Here is a 17,066-nt window from a genome sequence, read left to right on the forward strand (position 1 = left end):
AAAGAGAACAAAGGCCTCACTGCGTTATGGCTGTGTGCGACACTGTTAATGCTAAAGCAAGCTACCACTTCCTATTAAAGCAGTGTCTCGCATGTTCATGAAACAGGCTGTAATGCAAAGTGATTTAGTTCACTGGGAGCTAATGCATCTAGCCCTGGCACAGACATAGAAGGTCTCTGTCCTAGACAGAAAAACATGTTGGTGCTGGTGTTTTAAGCAGCTTCTTCTGGTGACTGGATGGGGAACTGCAGGCACATTTGTTTCATTGCATTAATTTCTTTCATTATTCCCCTTTTGTCTGTTATTGTTTCCTTACCAGTATTTCTATTGCAATAGAAAAAGAGCTCTGTGGTAAGTTATGTGCATGCCCCACTTCTTTCCAGGCTTGGCATGTTTATATATACAAAGAATTATAAAGGAATTAAAGAGAGGACCAAAGAAGCTCAGAAATTCCTTGGGAAAGCTTGTCAGATTTTTAATTAATGGGCATATAGCAGAGGGAGTGAAATCTGTTGCTCAGTACCATAATAGGCAGTGCAGTGCTTCTGCCTCTCTCTGTCATCCTTAACAGACGGATTTATTTTTGGTAATGAGACATTTATCTCCTTTGCATCTATTAAAAGCTAGTTCCAGTGTCAAAAATCATTTGGAAATAACATGAAGAAGTTTAATGGTGAAGCGTGTTTCTTCTGGATGCTTGTCACAGCTCCATCAAGTGCTGGGGATCCTTTTTCACTTTATTTTGGTGTATTTTTGTCTTGCTGCAACTTGCATTTCCAGATGTTAGATGTTTTTCTGATACCACCAAATAATGGTGTGAATATTTAGATTGTATGAAGAGGCTTAATGAAATTACTTTCAGGGCAGTAATTAATATACTGTCGCTGTAAATAATGGGTTTTCAGCACTTTGCTGTGTGTGAACCCTTTAGGACTCCTTGTTAGCTGCAGATCCCTGCCTACCTGACTTAAGCCTGTTGAAAGCAGACTTGCTTTTATTCATGGGCATCCTTGAGGCAGCCCACAGAAAACCATGTGTAAGCAGCCACCTGGTTGAACTCACTTGCTGTGGAGGAGTCCACATAGAAGTAATTGTGGTAAAGGAATGCCGTTAGTCAAAAACTATGGGCTCTGCCTGTATTTCTGGTCCTGATACAATGCAGCTAGGAAAGTATTTTCACACTTGTGGACCGAGTAATTAATGTCATACTACAAGCAGGTCAACAAGACGACCATTTTCCTTAATCTGTCCATAGAGAAGCTTGTATGGGCTCTAGATGAAGGCAGTGGTTTTTTTGTAGGCATTTGTTTTAAATCCTGTGGGATTTATTAGATGCCTTTTAATAGGTTTTCAAACTGTTCTTAGCGTTCTGCAGGTGGGATGTGATTTTCCTGGTGAAATCTGAAGTGCTTGACAACCGGTGAAAAAAACAACTGCCGCCTTTTAGATTTGTAAATAAGATGCCTTTATAAAAGTTGTCTGATGCCTCTGTGCTCCTCCATTTTGTTAGCTATAAAACAGGGGAAATGGCCAGGATATCGGAAAGGCTTACTGATGTAAGTGACCCAGAAGCTTATTCCAGGAAGTTTATTTTCAGGAAGTGTTGAGTATTCATACTTTGAAAACCCTTTAAAGTATTTATAATTCACACCAGACATTCTTTGCAGTCTTAGTTGGTGACCATCTCATAAAGGTGACGTAGGACTAAATAGATTGATGCAAGGAATGTTTTGACTTTTTAGCTGATAATGTGCTAATTATAAGAACTGGAACCCGTCTAGTAACAGAACCACAGATAACAAACACTGGAAGGTTACTATTCCAGAAGAGTTATGTCATCCAGCTCCATGGATGAGACATCTTTTCCATGGTATTCCAGAAGAGTTATGTCATCCAGCTCCATGGATGAAACATCTTTTCCATGGAAGAAATTGCATCCTGCATGGAAGGGTTTCTCTTCTGTACTGTACAAATCCTACAATTGTCCTTACCTACCCATTTCCTTTCACTCTTCCTTTCTTACACAGAAGTTATTCTCCTCATTTGGCTCCTGCCACAGTCCCTGTGTCTGTGTACCATAAACAATGCGACCCTTTCTTCCCCCTGTCCTCCCACACATGCTTCTGAACAATGCTGGTTGCTAGGATTACAGTCCTCATAAGGCTAGAGGTGGGGAAAAAAGTGTCCCTTCATCATCAGCTTCCTTTTGTGATCTGCTGTTCTTTGAATTACTTAAGTCATTTTTTCCAAAGGCATGTTTGTTTGAAGACAGTGCTGCTGCTGCTGCGCTCCTTGGTGCTCTTCCTGGCCTTTTGTTTAAAAAGGCACAGAAAGTCAGTGACTAAGTTGGGGAAAATGATTTAATTTCATTGTACGCTGTGAGTTAAACCTTGACTACCTTCCACAGGGACTACGTTAATACGTGATGAAAAGGGACAAGTGCTCCAAAACAGCAGAGGCAGTGACACTCTGTTCTGTTCCCTCTCCTTCCTCCCTTCTCCCCCACACTCAGGTTTTACAGACATCAGTGTTGACTGTGTGATGCGTCACGTACACTGCAGAACTGGGCATGTTTCTCCTTCACAGGAGGTATGTGGAAAATGACAGCCTTCACATTATTTCAAGTGGCACAGCAGCCATCCTTTGATGTGCCAGAATAATTCTTGCAGGCGTAAATGGAGACTGAGTTAGACTGTTGTGGGCAGAAGGATGGATATGCATGCTCTTTGTTTCTTAATAAATATGTACTTCTGTATAGTGTGACCACTGATTTTTTTTATTTTTATTATTATTGTTTTTTAAACATGGATCCTGTTTGTCAGCATGCTTGAGCTACAGAGTTCAGCTCCGGGAAGTTTTAGTGCTTATTCCAGGGACCTCCCATAGAGTTTCCCTGGAAGGGATAAAAAGTATACTCATTCCAGAATCTATATAAAACCTTAAGTTTGAAACACCTTCACTGTGCTCAAAATAGTACAGGTTAGTACCAAGTTCTTCAGAGCCCACTGGGCCTGTTTCACAAGGCAGGAGCTCGTTTTGGAAGAACCCGTGTTCCCATGCGTCTTAAAATTTTGCCTGCAATATTCGGGAGTGAGCTGTTTAATAATAGTGCTACAGTTGAATGATCCCTCTTGATCAAAAGGCACAGCATGCAGCTACGAGGTGGAGTTGAACAGCCTGGCGCTGATCCCTGCATCCCACCCGCCTGGCTGAGCCCCACATTGCCTTTGGCACCCTGTAGGGGTGGGCAGCACTGAAGTCCTGCCTCTGTATCGCTGAGCTGTGTGCTTTGGGGATGGAAAGGACACGGGTCAGGAGGACGTGTTGTCCACCTGGAGAGATGATGTGGTTAGGGGAGTGCAGGCGTTCAGCAGTCGATGCAGTAAATTCAGGACAACATTTGCTCCATCAGAATCAAAGAATAGGGGAATGTTCTTACCCTTTCTGTCACAGGTAGCGTTGAAAGACTTTGGTTGCAATAAATTCCTAAAACAAATGAGCGAGTCTCCCATTCCCCCATAAAAAAACCATGTATTTATTTCTACGCTGCAGCTAAGAAATTGCACAGGAACAGAACTCAACATAGCAATTCAGCGAGAAAACTGTTTCTTGGGAAAGCTCACAACTTCTTCGAAAACAAGACCATCAGTGGAAGCACGCACACCCTGACTTTGTGGGTCTTAACCTGCCTGGATGCGACTCTGTGCAACCTGCTCGAGAAGAACCTCCCTTAGCAGGGGTTGGACGAGATGATCTTCAGAGGTGCCTTCCCACCCTGACCACTCTGTCACTCTGTGATGACTAATTTAGTGTGGAGCCCTAAAACAGTGAAGCAGTCAGAACACGTTTGTACATTTTGCATACTACTTAATTTAAAAGTTAATTCAGATACTGTGTTCTCGTCTTGCTCAAGCTTTTTGGAAGCTGCATGGCTGCCACCTAATCAAAAGTTAGACCATTGCGCTTGCCAAAAAGGAAATCTGTGCATATTTTGCCCTGACCAGACCATTTTGCAGGGAGCGGTTGGCATCCTGGATACTGTTTCTTCAAGCTGTAAAACAGCAGTTTAAAAGCAGAATTTCATTTTGCTGTTACTGCCTTTCTAGCTGTCAGGAATGTAGTTGCAATGTGTGCCTGATCCTTGGGGATATCTGTAGGAAGCATGTGTTAGTGATTGAACTTAATTGGACTCTCAAAGAATTTCTCCTCTATTGCAAACCAATGGAAACAACAGTCCTTTGGCGCTCTGGATTAACATTAGATAAGAATGGTTCATGTTGGGGTTACTTATCTAATGGCAACGCATAATATTACTGCTATTCAGAATAACATTTGCTCCGGTATACTTAGGCATGTTGCTGTCTTGTGGTGTCTGGGAAGTCCATGACTTTCCTGGAGCAGTGTTGCTGCAATCAGGGTATGTCACTTACTGTTCTCAGCCTTTGACTTAACATTCTAGGCAAAAACATGCAGGACTGTTTTGTTTTGTTTTGTTTTAAAGAGGTTTGACTGGTTTTTTGTTTTGCTTTGTTTCTCTTTTCAGAGGCATTTGTTTGTGCAGTGTGGCTGAGGGTAGGGCAGGATTTGAATCAAAAAGCTTTTTGCAGGTAAACAATCAAAGTTTGACACATTAAAGGCAACCTGTAGGCAGCATTTGCCCCTCATAAATTAACACGTAATATGTGTTTTCCATAACAGGACTGGCATTAGGGCATGAAATATGCGTTGGGTAGGGAATTTGATCCAGAGTAAGTACAGGATAGAAAGGGAAGATACAGCTGTGCCATTTGCTAGTGTGCCTCTCTCTTTTTCTGTATTAGAGTTCCTCTGTAGGAATGTCAGCACATCATAGCACCCAAATTGGATAGGATAGTGTTACTCTTCCTGCTTCAGACAGTAAGTGAGAAATTAAGAGCTGAATGGCACAGGAAGACAGGTAGCTTAGGCACGGAGGCAAAATGTCTCTGCCAGTAAAAGCGGCTTTAGGGTGTCAGTGGTAGTACATGATACCTGACTGGTATAGCCAGTGGTGTTATAGCGTTGTCATGGGTTGCACTATCCAGTGTGGTGGGCTTGATCCTATGGACTTTTGAGGAAAATGAAGCTCAGAACCTGTGGAGGTGGGTTGAAGAGGGATGAGGTGTTCTAGAGCCCTAGTCCTTACTTAGGGGTTCATACATCCTTACTAGTGGGTTCAAGTAGCTGGTGAGGTAAGTTGCTTTCTGAGGAGGAAGAAGTAGAAAAGTTAATGGGAATTCTGTTTACTCTCCAGAGCAACACTGTGGGGAGGGAAAAATTCCTCACTGATTGGAATACCCACAAGAACACATCAACATGTGCATAAATCTTGCAACTGAGAAAGGAACAGTAGGGTAGAAAAACAGTGGGGTGCTGTGAGTCTTGTGTAGAGCTCCCCAGAAGGGCTTCTCCTGCACAGGACGATGGACTGATGTTTGATGTGAGGGGTTACCTGCCAGGGTAGGCGGGAGCCCTCCCCCATGACAGGTTGTCTTGCAGAGATGTTGGATTTTTTCCCTTCTGCTTTGGGACTACAACTGTCCTGACTCACATGTAAAACTTCCAGGATGAGAAAGGGAAGTCTGGACACGATATATTCTGCTGAATGAATACTTTTCATCCTATGGTGCCCTTCCCACTGGGGAGAGGCTTGTGTCTTCTCCCCATCCAGAGGTACCTACTGATCTACCATTTGAGAAACAAAAAAAGCACCTTCTCCTGTACTGAGAACAGACAGCTTTTCACTGCGAGTATGCAGGAGGTGTAAATGTTCCCTTACCAGGATCCAAATACGAGGATGATGCAAAATTGTGAGATCTGCCTGTCCTGAGGCTCTGTGCCACAGGGTTAAAGACAGCTTGGAGCATGGGCCCTGCTTCTATCACTCACACTGGGCTCAGAGAGTTCGAGCTGAATTATGCTGCTTGCTTGGCATTTCTAATTGTATGTCCTTGGTGGTGGCAGCAGCAAATGGAATTCCCAGCTGCTATTACCTGCTCTTCAAAACATGCAGAGAGGTGCCTGTTGCAGGTGGGGAGATTGTCAGGTGATTTCCCACACTATGGCCTTAATGAGGTGAGAAAAAACTAGATTTAACCTTGAGCAGAAATCCTGAAACCGGATCCTCTACAGGGCTTGGATCTCATTTAAACACTCTAGCTTTTGCACATCTGTCTTTCTGCTCCCAGTTGCTTCTTAGGGAGACCTGGAGGAAGAGACAGGCAAAGGCCAACCTCTTCAGGCAGGAGGAGGCACTTCTCTGAGAGACTCCAAGATGCAGCATAATGTCCGCAGGAGGGAAATAGCTCTGCGGCACACCCACAGTGTCCCTACGTGTAGGCATCCACAGGCTGTGTCCTTGGCAAGTAGGAAGACACTTGACTAAATAGCGATGGCCAAAGCGGTAAAGCAGACTTCTCTGTACATGAGAACCTTTGTCCTAGTCCTGACTCACATGTAACTTTGTATTAAACACAGCATAGTGAGAGTAGTGTTAGAACATTTGTATACATCAATCAGACTGTCATTAATGTGACAAGCTAGGAGACTTTAACTATTTACCAACTTCTGTGGTATTTTGAGAATGCTTAGAACACTCTTGAAAAAATCCACAAGTGATGAGTAGAAGTTACTCTGTATGAGTTGCATGTAGTGCTTTCATATTTGGCTCTCTTTTAACCTGTTATGCAACCTGTTACTTTCTTGTCACCAGGCAAGCCTGTGTCTGATGTATTACATCAAAACATATTCCTGTCTCCGAATGCTAACAGCAGCACATTCAGTTCTCTGGACTTCAGCAGCTGAAGTGGGTGTTGCAGGAAGTTTGGCACTGTTTCTCTTCACAGAATAATAAACACAGATGATGTTGCCTTGGCTTTCATATAGACATAGAGGCTCTTGCCTCATAAAAGCTGATTCATAGACAAATGGTGACTCTTAGCTTTTTTTTTTTACTTAGTTCAAGTAGATGGGCTAGAAATAATCATCAAATTTTCTAGCAGACCCTAGGATGGTGGTTTCTTTTATTTTAGAATGAGAGAGCATTTTATAGTTTGTTTTTCTAACAGCTGCATTAGATTATGGTGTTTTGTAACATTTACTGCTTTTTTCTTTTCCAGGAGGAGTCCAGAAAACACCTGTAGAGCTGTGGCTTCTTTCTCCAAGCTCAGCCAAAGGTATGTACTTTCCCCACTGTTACTCTCCCTAGTGTTCATCTCAAGTGCAGTATGGAAACTTTCAGAAAAGCGAGTTTCAAAGGTATTGGCAGGAGATGGCTACTCCCTTGATTTTTGAATGCAGTATTTTAAACACAAAGGTCTTCTCCAGAGAGTTGCATTGAATCAGAACTAAGCTTGAGAATTCACGTTCATGTGTAGAACAATGGCCATCCTGCTTGTACTGGCTGTTGCAAGTGATGTTCAATATCAGGCTGCCTGGTAATGGGTAAATGCTTGGTTTCACAGGCTCCAGAAAAAGAACAGAGCTATTTAGTAGCAGGTCTACAATGACTTCAAAATCATGGTCAAACTGTTAATTAATATGATTCCCCAAGGTTACACCCTAACTCAGTTATCATTCTGGGAAAATAACGTGGCATGACGGAAGCGCTGTGTCCTTCCCTTGCCCAGGCTGTGAGTCTTCCTGGCTCTCTGTAAGAAGGTCTTGTTTTGTAATTAAGCACTGAATCAGGGTTGTACTGCTCCTCCTCAGCAGCTTAGTACCTGAAGCACTTTTACCAGGAGAATTGCCTGGTGTAGAGAAAGTGCTTTCAGCAGATGTGCAAAATTTTGACCTAAAAATAGGATAACATAATAAATAAGAACCTGATGTTCAACTGTTCAAAGCTGTCCTTGCTGTCTGGTTTGTTGTATAACTTGGAAGAACTGAAATAGCTTTTGTGGTGATAATTGTTAACACATGGTTGCATAGTTAAGAATAAAGAATAGTGTTTTTCTATAAATGTTACTGTAAAAGCCCATAACATAGCATGAGATTTCAGTGGTTTTTCTGAACTAATGCAGAGAACTATGTAGCCTAATGATTATTTTCTAGATCTATAAAATAATGCAAAATTCCCAAGTAAAATTCTAATTCCTATTGAACTCTGCACATCAGCTTGACTGTGTCTGCCTGGTAGCAGAGAAAGCAATGTATGATAAGGAACAGTGGAATTCTTTTTGTTTGTTTGTTTTTTCTTCCTTTCAAGCAGATGTTGGTGGGAAGTGGTTCCTTTGAACTATCACACCACATAAGCTTTGACTGCTGTGATTTGTCCTCACCGCCATACCTTCTGAATGTACCACCCCCCAGCCCTTGCCGCTGGAGCTGATGGTGCCCCAGGTTCTCAGCGAGCCCTGGGCAGGGAGGGTGCTGGTTCTCTCTTTCAGCGTCCCAAGAACCGTGAGCATTTTCTAGCTCTGCATTTGCAAAGCCAGATATTCCCTGACCCTGTGTGAACTCACAATGCTTTTCTCCCTCCATAGACCCCTCTTTTCAGTGTGGAAGAAAGAACTGAGAATGATTCAGAATTAATTTACGCAAAGTTTTCCCAAGTAATTCTCAGCCACCCATGGGTTTTCCTGGAAGAGTGGTATACAATAGGCCTTTGTCTCCGAATGGATTTATTTATTATTTTTGAATCTAAATGCCTAGTTTGACCCCAATCTTAAAGGGCTTTTTAGTCCCCAAGGCTTAGCAGTTCATTCTCGAAACCTTTTGAAGATGTGACTCTGCTGTGAATATACAAGGTATCATAAATCTGTTCAGTAGTAGAATGAATGCAAATTATTCTAATTATATCTGAGTCAGAGCTTGTTACATTTTAAAGGAACTAGAGACAAAGCAAAATGGCTATGAAAGAAGTTTTATGGTTTCTACAGAAATTTATTTTTGTGAATTAGGTCTGTATTCCTTGACAAAAACCAGTGCATCTGTGGGGGGAGGCATACTCTCAGCAACAGGTTTGGAGTTCCTACAAGCTGTGAGCGCTGAATTGAGATGAGTTGCTCAGTTAACTATTCTTTTGATTATTTCTTTGGATACTTGAAGCTGTGTTCTTTAGAGACAAAATAAAACAACAAAGGGATCTCCATCTTCTCTTTGCTTCAGATTAGTTTGCATTAAGCACAAAGGCATTGTACCACTTGTCCAGCTGGTGACACAACAGTTACTTTAATTTGAAAATATTGCTCATGCAATGAGGACTTCACCAGGAGGTTTGCATTCTTCTGCTTAAAAGTGGTTTGGTTTTTTTTTGCCGGTCTCTGATCAGGTAGAAAAGGAGTGAGGTTTTAACTTAGTCGGTTTAAATGTCCCCTCTCCATTTTAGTTTGATTCCATTAAGTAGTTTGACCTTGTGGAACACAGATTTCATGTGAAAATCCTCTCATGTCAGCTCTGGTATTTGATGAGCTGAGAAGTTCATGTAAATTATGATATCTTCAGAGAAGTGTTTCTGACAACTGTTACAATAGGTAGAGAGCTGCAGCCAGGTTTTGCTGGGTGTTTTTCTCAAGAGCTAAACCCTTGCAACTGAGTGGAAATTTCTGTAAAGCGTTCAGCTTCCAGTCGTATGGGGGCAGATTATCTGAAGTGTTTCTGTTCTGATCCTTCTGAAAGTCTTTGTCCCTAACTCACTTGCACTGAGCTGCCTTGTCCCTGCCTGCCCCGCCTTCAGAACTGTTATACTGCTCACTTGATAGATGGTGCACACCTTTCCTCCCAGAGAGGTGTTAATTTGCTCCAAATCTGGACTCTGAAAATTGTGTTGGTTGCAGGTAAATAAATTTTACTGGAATCTTGTCATGCACAATCCTGAAAATGAGAGAAAAGAGTTATTAGCTCATCTGTTTTATTGCTGTGCTGATATAGCTGTATTCCCTGCAATATATTTTTGTACTGCTTGGTCCAATCTACTTTTAAATGACTGAAGTGGTGTAGTATTTTTTATGCCACTGAAGAAATGGTATAAAGTCCAATAGATTTCACTGTTACGGGAATTTGTCCTAATAGAGTTGCCTCTTGTTTAATTTTAGACTTGCTTCCATCAGATATAGCTCCTTTTCTTTCCTAATGCACACTGACAAATGTGAAAACCCTCTCAGTTAATCTCTTAGTCGAATCTCTTTCAAGGATAAAATAACAAGAGTGCTGTTAGTGAAACTGTATTAAAATTAATAGGAAAGAACTCCTAACCCTAGGATGCAGCTGTGGAGGTGGATGGCTGGATGAACACTGTCCGCCGCTCCTTGTTCAGAGGCCCTACAAACGTGCCACAACAGCAATTCATCATATCCCTGAATTTCATGTTAACAGTGTGCAAATTGTTGATATTATGGGATAAGACTCATCACCAGCTTCACCATTAGGAGCAACCTGATGCAGAGAGAACAAACCCCAAAGATTTCTGTTTGTACAGGTTATGGAAATTTGCAATGTGGTTGGTTTGTCTCCACGAGCGTTACCGCGAGGCTGGATGACATGAAGGCCTGACACTTCTGCTGCCCTCTTGGGTTTTCTCCATTATCATGAGCATATTTTATTCATTGGCCCTGAGGCCAAGATATCATACATCCCCTGTTTGCTTGAGCCTTCAGTGCTTGTGTGGTGTCAGTGATGAAATCACTCAGCTCTTGTCTGGTCCCTGAAACTGTGCATCCGATCTGCCACCGGGGTTTCTGTTTCGCAGTTAATTCCACACAGGGCATGACACACTCAAAGCCAGAGAAAAGTCATGTCAAGAATGGTGTGAAAAATGGACAGGACCATTCTAGACTCTTCAGCCAATATTAAAGATAAAGCTGAGATTTGAAATAGTCGTTTAAATTTTTGTGAACATGAGGGTCTGGAGGTAGATAACATAAAGGAGAGAAGGCGCCGTGGGTGTAGCTGAGCGCAGCCCCACGTCCATAGTGCTGAGCTCCCAAACTCCATCCTGATTCAGACGTGGATGTAGTAGATAGAGACATTTCCAGTGCTATGACATTTCATTCAACTTGCATCCTTCAGCTTTGAAACTGCAGTGTCACCAAACAACTGCATATTTTTTAATTCCAGAAGCTTCTGACAGTCAGCAAGGATTGTATCCAAACAGTTGTGCTGCATATTAGCACACAGCTTGTTCCAGCAAATGCATTAGCACCTATTAAAGATTTATACAGCGGCATAAAGTTATACAAGGTTTCACAAACATAAATAAGACCTGTTCTTTGTGTTGTAGAGCATCCAGTCTGAATCATGCCTAGGTGATGACATACAGCACAGCTGCTTACAGGAAGAAGGGTGAAAAATTTTGAAGGAAAAGTGATTACTGAGAAGACGGTGACTGGAGAAGGGGATTTGCAGGTCTAGGAACTCACAAATCAGAAGGTGCAAAAAGAGTGAAAATAGGAATTGAAGCTATATAACAAGCTTAGGAGGTAGTAAAGAGTGGAAAAGGTGTTAGCTATGAGATAAGCTTGAATATGAAGTGGCCAGGAATGGGTAGGAGAATTCTGTCTTGCTGCTTTGTAACATTCAAGCCGATATGGCTTTAGTATCCAGGTCTGACTGAAAGCATGTTGCAGATTTTGAGGATGGGACACTTTGGGTGGCTTTCTACCAACATTCTCTGCATACCAGCAGAATGGAATGAAGTCTGCGAAAGTCTGTCTTGAAAAGCAGTAAGTATAGTTTCTTTGGTCTGCCCTGATCAAAATGCAAGTGTTCCTTCATTACCTACTGGTCTTTGGAGCACCGCACTTTTATTTTTTCTTTTTCTTTCCCCCTCTCTATGCTCCAGCTGGGAAACTGCTTTTATTGATTTGGTGCTTCTAGAACTAAGTTTCTTTTCTCTAGGTTAATACTGAATTCTTCAGGCTTCTTGCAGTTTTCCCCTTTTTTTTTCAGCAGTATCAAGGAATTGAAAAAGCAAGGGTGGTACAGATGTTTTTATCTCTTGCCTGGAATATGTCCTATATGGGCACTACAGGAAGCACTGCTTAACGAGCTTCCAGCCAAATGCAATCTCAGTAAATCTGTAAGTCTAGTGGACTGTATAGGAAGAGAGAAATGGTGGTGTTATTATCTGGGGCTGGCTCTGAGCAAAGCTGCCTAGGGGACTAGATAGCCCTACAACTAAAAAAATAGTCATCCACATCCTCACTGGTCTGGAAAACCAAAACTGTTGAAGAGGAAGAGTACATGAGAGAGAGTTGGTGTTGAGAAAGCAGTGGCATCAGTTGCTACTTTTCCTTCTCGGTGTCTCTTGGCAGTATTGGGAGCAGCCGGGCTCCACAGCAGTTTTGACCCAGCCAGATTCATCATTCAAATGCATTCAATCTCACCCATACTGCTAGGAAGCTTCTCGCCTATTAAAACTTAACAAGTGCAAGTTCTTAGTAGTTCATAAAAATAATTTCATGGCAGCGTGACAAAATTATGGATGTTTCTGCCAGTTTTGTTTTGTGGTGCCTTGAGGTTTCATCTGAGATCTGGGTATAGTGAAAGACCCTGGGTATACAACCTTGGTATGCGTAGCATTGATGTAAACTTTTGCCTGTTTATGAAACAGCAGAAGGTGAAGTGACTCAGCCCCGGTCCTGGAGAGAGACTCTGGGTAAGGCTGGATGTGAAACGAAGGTCTTTGCCGAGGGCTTTTCAGTGCCTACGCACCCATTTTGTCCCTGCAACAAATCTGCATGTGGAATTTGGAAAGCAAAATTTTTTGTTGCCCAGCAAACTTAATGTCCTCAGACCATTACACTTCTCTTTGCTTTCCCTCACACCCACAGCAATTTTTGATATACAGAATCAGAGGAGTTACTAAACGTTTGGCTGAATTCAGGAATTTTTATGAGACCACTCGTGGAATGTGGGAAATCACATGCTGGAGAGCCACTTGCACAGAGACAGCAAATTCAGGAGTAATATGGTCAGAAAAGGGATGTCCTGTCACCAGCTTTTGTTCTCCAACAAGTTGCCAGCGAAGCGAGGGGCCGGTCACACTGTCTGTCCTGTGCCTGCCAGCTCTGGCAGCTCCAGTCTGTTTGTGCGCGGTTCCGCAGTGTGGCAAGGGCCGCTTGGGACACAGGGAATTAGCCCGGTGGCAGGGTACTCCTGGCTCGGGGCTGAGACCAGAGTCAGATGTTGAAGTGTGAAATCCCTGCTGACAAGTACTCCGTGGACTGTCTGTGTGTAAGCCTCTGTTCCGAGGGTTTTGACCCTCGTTTGGACAAAATCTGTGTGACTTCAGGTCCTGGTTTCAGATTTCTGGGTGCTTGGGTTCCTTTGCTGATAGGATCTATTGGCAGCTGCCAGTAGTCTGATGCACCAGCCTACGGAGTGCGGTTACGTGCTCCTTTCGTAGACTGATGGCAGTGTTCAGGAGTTGGCCTGCAGTGAGTAAGCCAGCTCAGAGAAACATAATATTGCACAGGAGGGGATAGAATCACTGCAGCCACCCCTCTCCCCACAAAACCTGTCTCTGTGTACGAGTGAGTGGAAGTTGTAGTACCCTAAAATTGGGGTGACAGTACCAGTCCAGCTGGAGTGTGTTCTTTTAGGTTTGATCTACAGTTAACGTAAGTTTGTGAAACTGGCTTGAATTGGCCTGTTATTGAAACCAGTTTTCACGGAAACATGAAGCAGAGCAAAGGTAATTTGTGAAAAAGTCTACTGCTGCTGCAGACGCTGGGTGCCAAGGGAAGACAGCTGGAGAGAGGGAAATATCACAGAGAAGGGGGAGGGGACCTGTGAAGTATCTATAAACTTAAGACTTTAGTGGCAGCTAGAAAATGGGGGTGAGGTAGAAGGGGAAGTGGCAAATGATGCAGATATTAATCCTGCTTAACAAAATATTTCCAAGAAATAAAACGTTGTCCCTGGAAGAAAACCAAAAAATGCTAAAGCCAAAGCTGATGGTCTGAAGGTGAAATGGGAACCAAAGACTGTGCCAAGGTTAAAGCTTCTTCTTTTTTTTTTTTTTTCTCCTCCCCCCCATGTATTATCATGGGGGAAAGGCAGAAACTGCTGGTGTTTGCCTGCCCCAGAACCAAGCTGGGCAGGTTGACTGAGGGATGCTTAAACTATTTTAGGATTGCATCTGAAAGATCAAGGCGATAAATAATTACTTGCATTGGAACAAGTCGGGGTAGGGAAGAAAGTAAAGGGTGGGACACATGGGAAACATCTGCTCCAAGGAGGCATTTCAGAAATAAGCTTCAGCAAGAGGGAAGAAGCAGCAGCTATGCTGCATGCAAGGTACCACCAGGGCTGCAGTGAAAAACAGGAGAGAAAAGGAGCCAGAGTTGGTGGTAAGTCCGAGAAAGAGGCAGAGGGAGGATCCAGCCTGCAGCTCTGTGGCTGAGACACCTCTCTAGTGTAGACTGAAAGTGGGAATTTGGAGTGTCTGTGGGTGGTACACTGCCTCTGACCTAGACCAGAACAGGGTGCTTTGGACTTTCCACGTTCCTCATGGGATGCTGATCCAAAGCCCAGTGAAAGCAGTAACAGGATTCATGTTACTGATAGCAGACTTTGGATCAGAAATAAATCCATTTGTTATGCCCGGGGATTGTACTGCTTATATCCACAGCTCAGTTTCCATATCCCATGGTGTAACGTTAAAGAGAAGTTGGAATAAAATTCATCCTGTATATCCAGCTGTCTCTATAACTCTTGGCATTTATAGGAAGTCCTTCCTACACTTAGAGACCAAAATTGCCCTAGAATTGATCTAATCCCTGTTTTTATAAAACCTTTGTTTGTATGAAAGCATCTTGAAGTGGTCTGCAATAACTGTGCTCCAACCATTCCAGTACAGCTCTTTCTGTGGTTGTGCTACACCGCCATTCCCATAATAAGCCACAAGAAATTGCAGTTGTGGGATTGCTTCCTTGCCAGCTGAAAAGAACTGTCCACAGATGGGCAGAATTGTTATACTGCATTTTGCTTGGGACTAATGTTTTTTTCCAGCCTAGGTGGGCCAGAGAAAGAAAAACAACAAAACTTTCCATCAGCCACATTAAAAGAAGGTTTCTCTTCCCTGGTGAGAAAAGCCGCTCCCGAAGCAGAGTGCTTTCAGGGGGTGGGGGGAGTCAGCTGGGAGGGAGAGGCTTCACTCTCCAAAGAACAGATTGAGGCTGCCGAGGTTCTGCTCAGCACCTCTGATGCTTCATCATGTCACCTCAGCCTGCAGATTTCTGAGTTAGGACAATCTTGGTTTGGTTCCATAAAGTGTGTGCTTTTTTTTTTTTTTTTAAAAAAAAATGGGTCCTGAGACATTTGAGCCTTCTGTGCTCAGGTTGGATATTAAAATATCCCATGGGACTTCATCGTAAGCCTGGCAGTTTGTGGTCACCTCAGTAGAAATGAACCTTATCTTCCATGGTCATGAAAAATGCTGGGTATGGGCAACTTGCTGGTCTCTGTTGAGAAAGTGCTTATTTTTTAAAAAGAATTTGTTAGTACGTGTTAGGCTGAAAGTGGGAGCTGAAAGCTTGTCCAAAAATACTGCACTTACAGTTGAGGGCTGTGTGCGATTTCTGAGGCTCTGATCTGCTCGCAGGTGCTGGTTAAAGGAGCAGTAGCCCTCTGTTACCTTGTAGGGGTTTGAGATGAGATAGCAGTCAGGACAGATGTTGTCCACTGGCAGCTTTTCAGTGATCTTTATCTCTGTGAAAACGCAAAGCTGTTTTTCAGGGTAGACTGTAGAAATGGCCTGAAAGAGTCAAGTGTGGCAGAATTTGGGAAAGATCCTATAAACCCCTGATTATGTTATAGAAATGATGGTCTTAAAGCCAAAGTTAATAATCTGGGTATTAATAAGATTGCTGCAATTTTTCCAAATGTAATAACATCACTAGTAATACACTGCAGGCCATCCCAAAAAAGTTGTTGTTTTGATACATTTAGGCATCCAGTCCATTTGTATTGCAATTCCTCTCTCCCTCTCAATATTGAATTTGAAATGATTATGAATGTTTCCAGAAAGAAACAATTGCTGATGAAAATTGTAAAACAAAATGTGTCAAAAGAGCTTAAGTTTTAATGGCAGAATTAACTGCATTATGTTTTCAGAACAAGATGAAAAGTTTTTCACTTTTCAGCTTTGAAATCCCTTCCTTCCCTTGAAAAATTGTTCTCCCATTCTTTGTGTTTCTCCTTCTCTAACCTAAATGTGTTTGCTCTCCTTTCCTTTTCATTTCTTCGCTCCATTCAATGGAGAAGAGGGTAAGGAGGAAACAGAATTGGGAGAAACTCACTGTTTTCCCAAACCTGATATATTAATAAATAAATAAATAAATAAATAAATAAGACAGGGTGAAAACTTTGAGGAACTGCACAGAAAATCTTGTTGGATTACAGTTGCTGCAATAAATTGTTATGCTGTTTCAGCTCAAAATGCAGGTGTAACTCTCGTCAGCTGGGTGTGCTGGAGGCTATCCAGTTGCACCTTCAAACACTGTAGTGACTTTCCTGATCTGTAAAAACACTTGTGTTTGAAGGCTTTGTGCGGAGGCACTTGTTCAGAGGAAAACTTCATTTATTGAACCTCCATCTCCGTCTCTTAGCACCTAAGGGACTTCCTATGCAGTTATTGTCACCAGTCTGCTTATTTTAGGAGATTTTGGTGGAGCTGCTGTACAAAGAGGAATGCCTGTGGGCACAGACGCATCCCAGAACATGTCCCACCAGCGTATCGATCTCTTATTCAGCTGCTGAGCAGAGTATCTGATTGCACCTTGGCTGTTGTTTCGATAACCAACATCCCACCACGTTGCACCTACATGAGTTACTCCATCAGTGATTTCCTTAATGTCTTCTGACTTAAGAGGTGTAGTTGCAACTAAATGAAGATAACGAGATTTCCTCTAAGCCCCTCTTGATTCCTCTTGATTTACCATGCAACTTTTAATTAAAAGAGGCAAAGAAGGAATGGGGAAGAGAGATCTCATCAGCTTTAGTCAAGCCTCGAAGAAGGGAGGGTAAGACTGCATCTAGAAAAGGCAAACTGTCCCAAAGTTATTTTTAATTCTGCTGGTTCTCTAGCAGTAGGTACATGGTAAAAT

At 42.6% G+C, this 17,066-nt stretch overlaps 1 protein-coding gene across 3 annotated transcripts in view; it reads left to right on the forward strand.

Moving 5' to 3' along the window:
* SORBS1 (sorbin and SH3 domain containing 1) overlaps positions 1 to 17,066 on the forward strand; it is a 173,209-nt gene that overhangs the window by 37,936 nt on the left and 118,207 nt on the right. For all 3 annotated transcript variants that reach the window (XM_037401282.1, XM_037401285.1, XM_037401286.1), the window contains one exon: positions 7,137 to 7,193. The gene's annotated coding sequence lies outside the window, so the exon portion shown is untranslated. The remainder of the gene's footprint in view (positions 1 to 7,136; positions 7,194 to 17,066) is intronic.

This window comes from Falco rusticolus, chromosome 9 (assembly GCF_015220075.1).
Source record: "Falco rusticolus isolate bFalRus1 chromosome 9, bFalRus1.pri, whole genome shotgun sequence".
In the NCBI taxonomy this organism is placed as follows: Eukaryota; Metazoa; Chordata; class Aves; order Falconiformes; family Falconidae; genus Falco; species Falco rusticolus.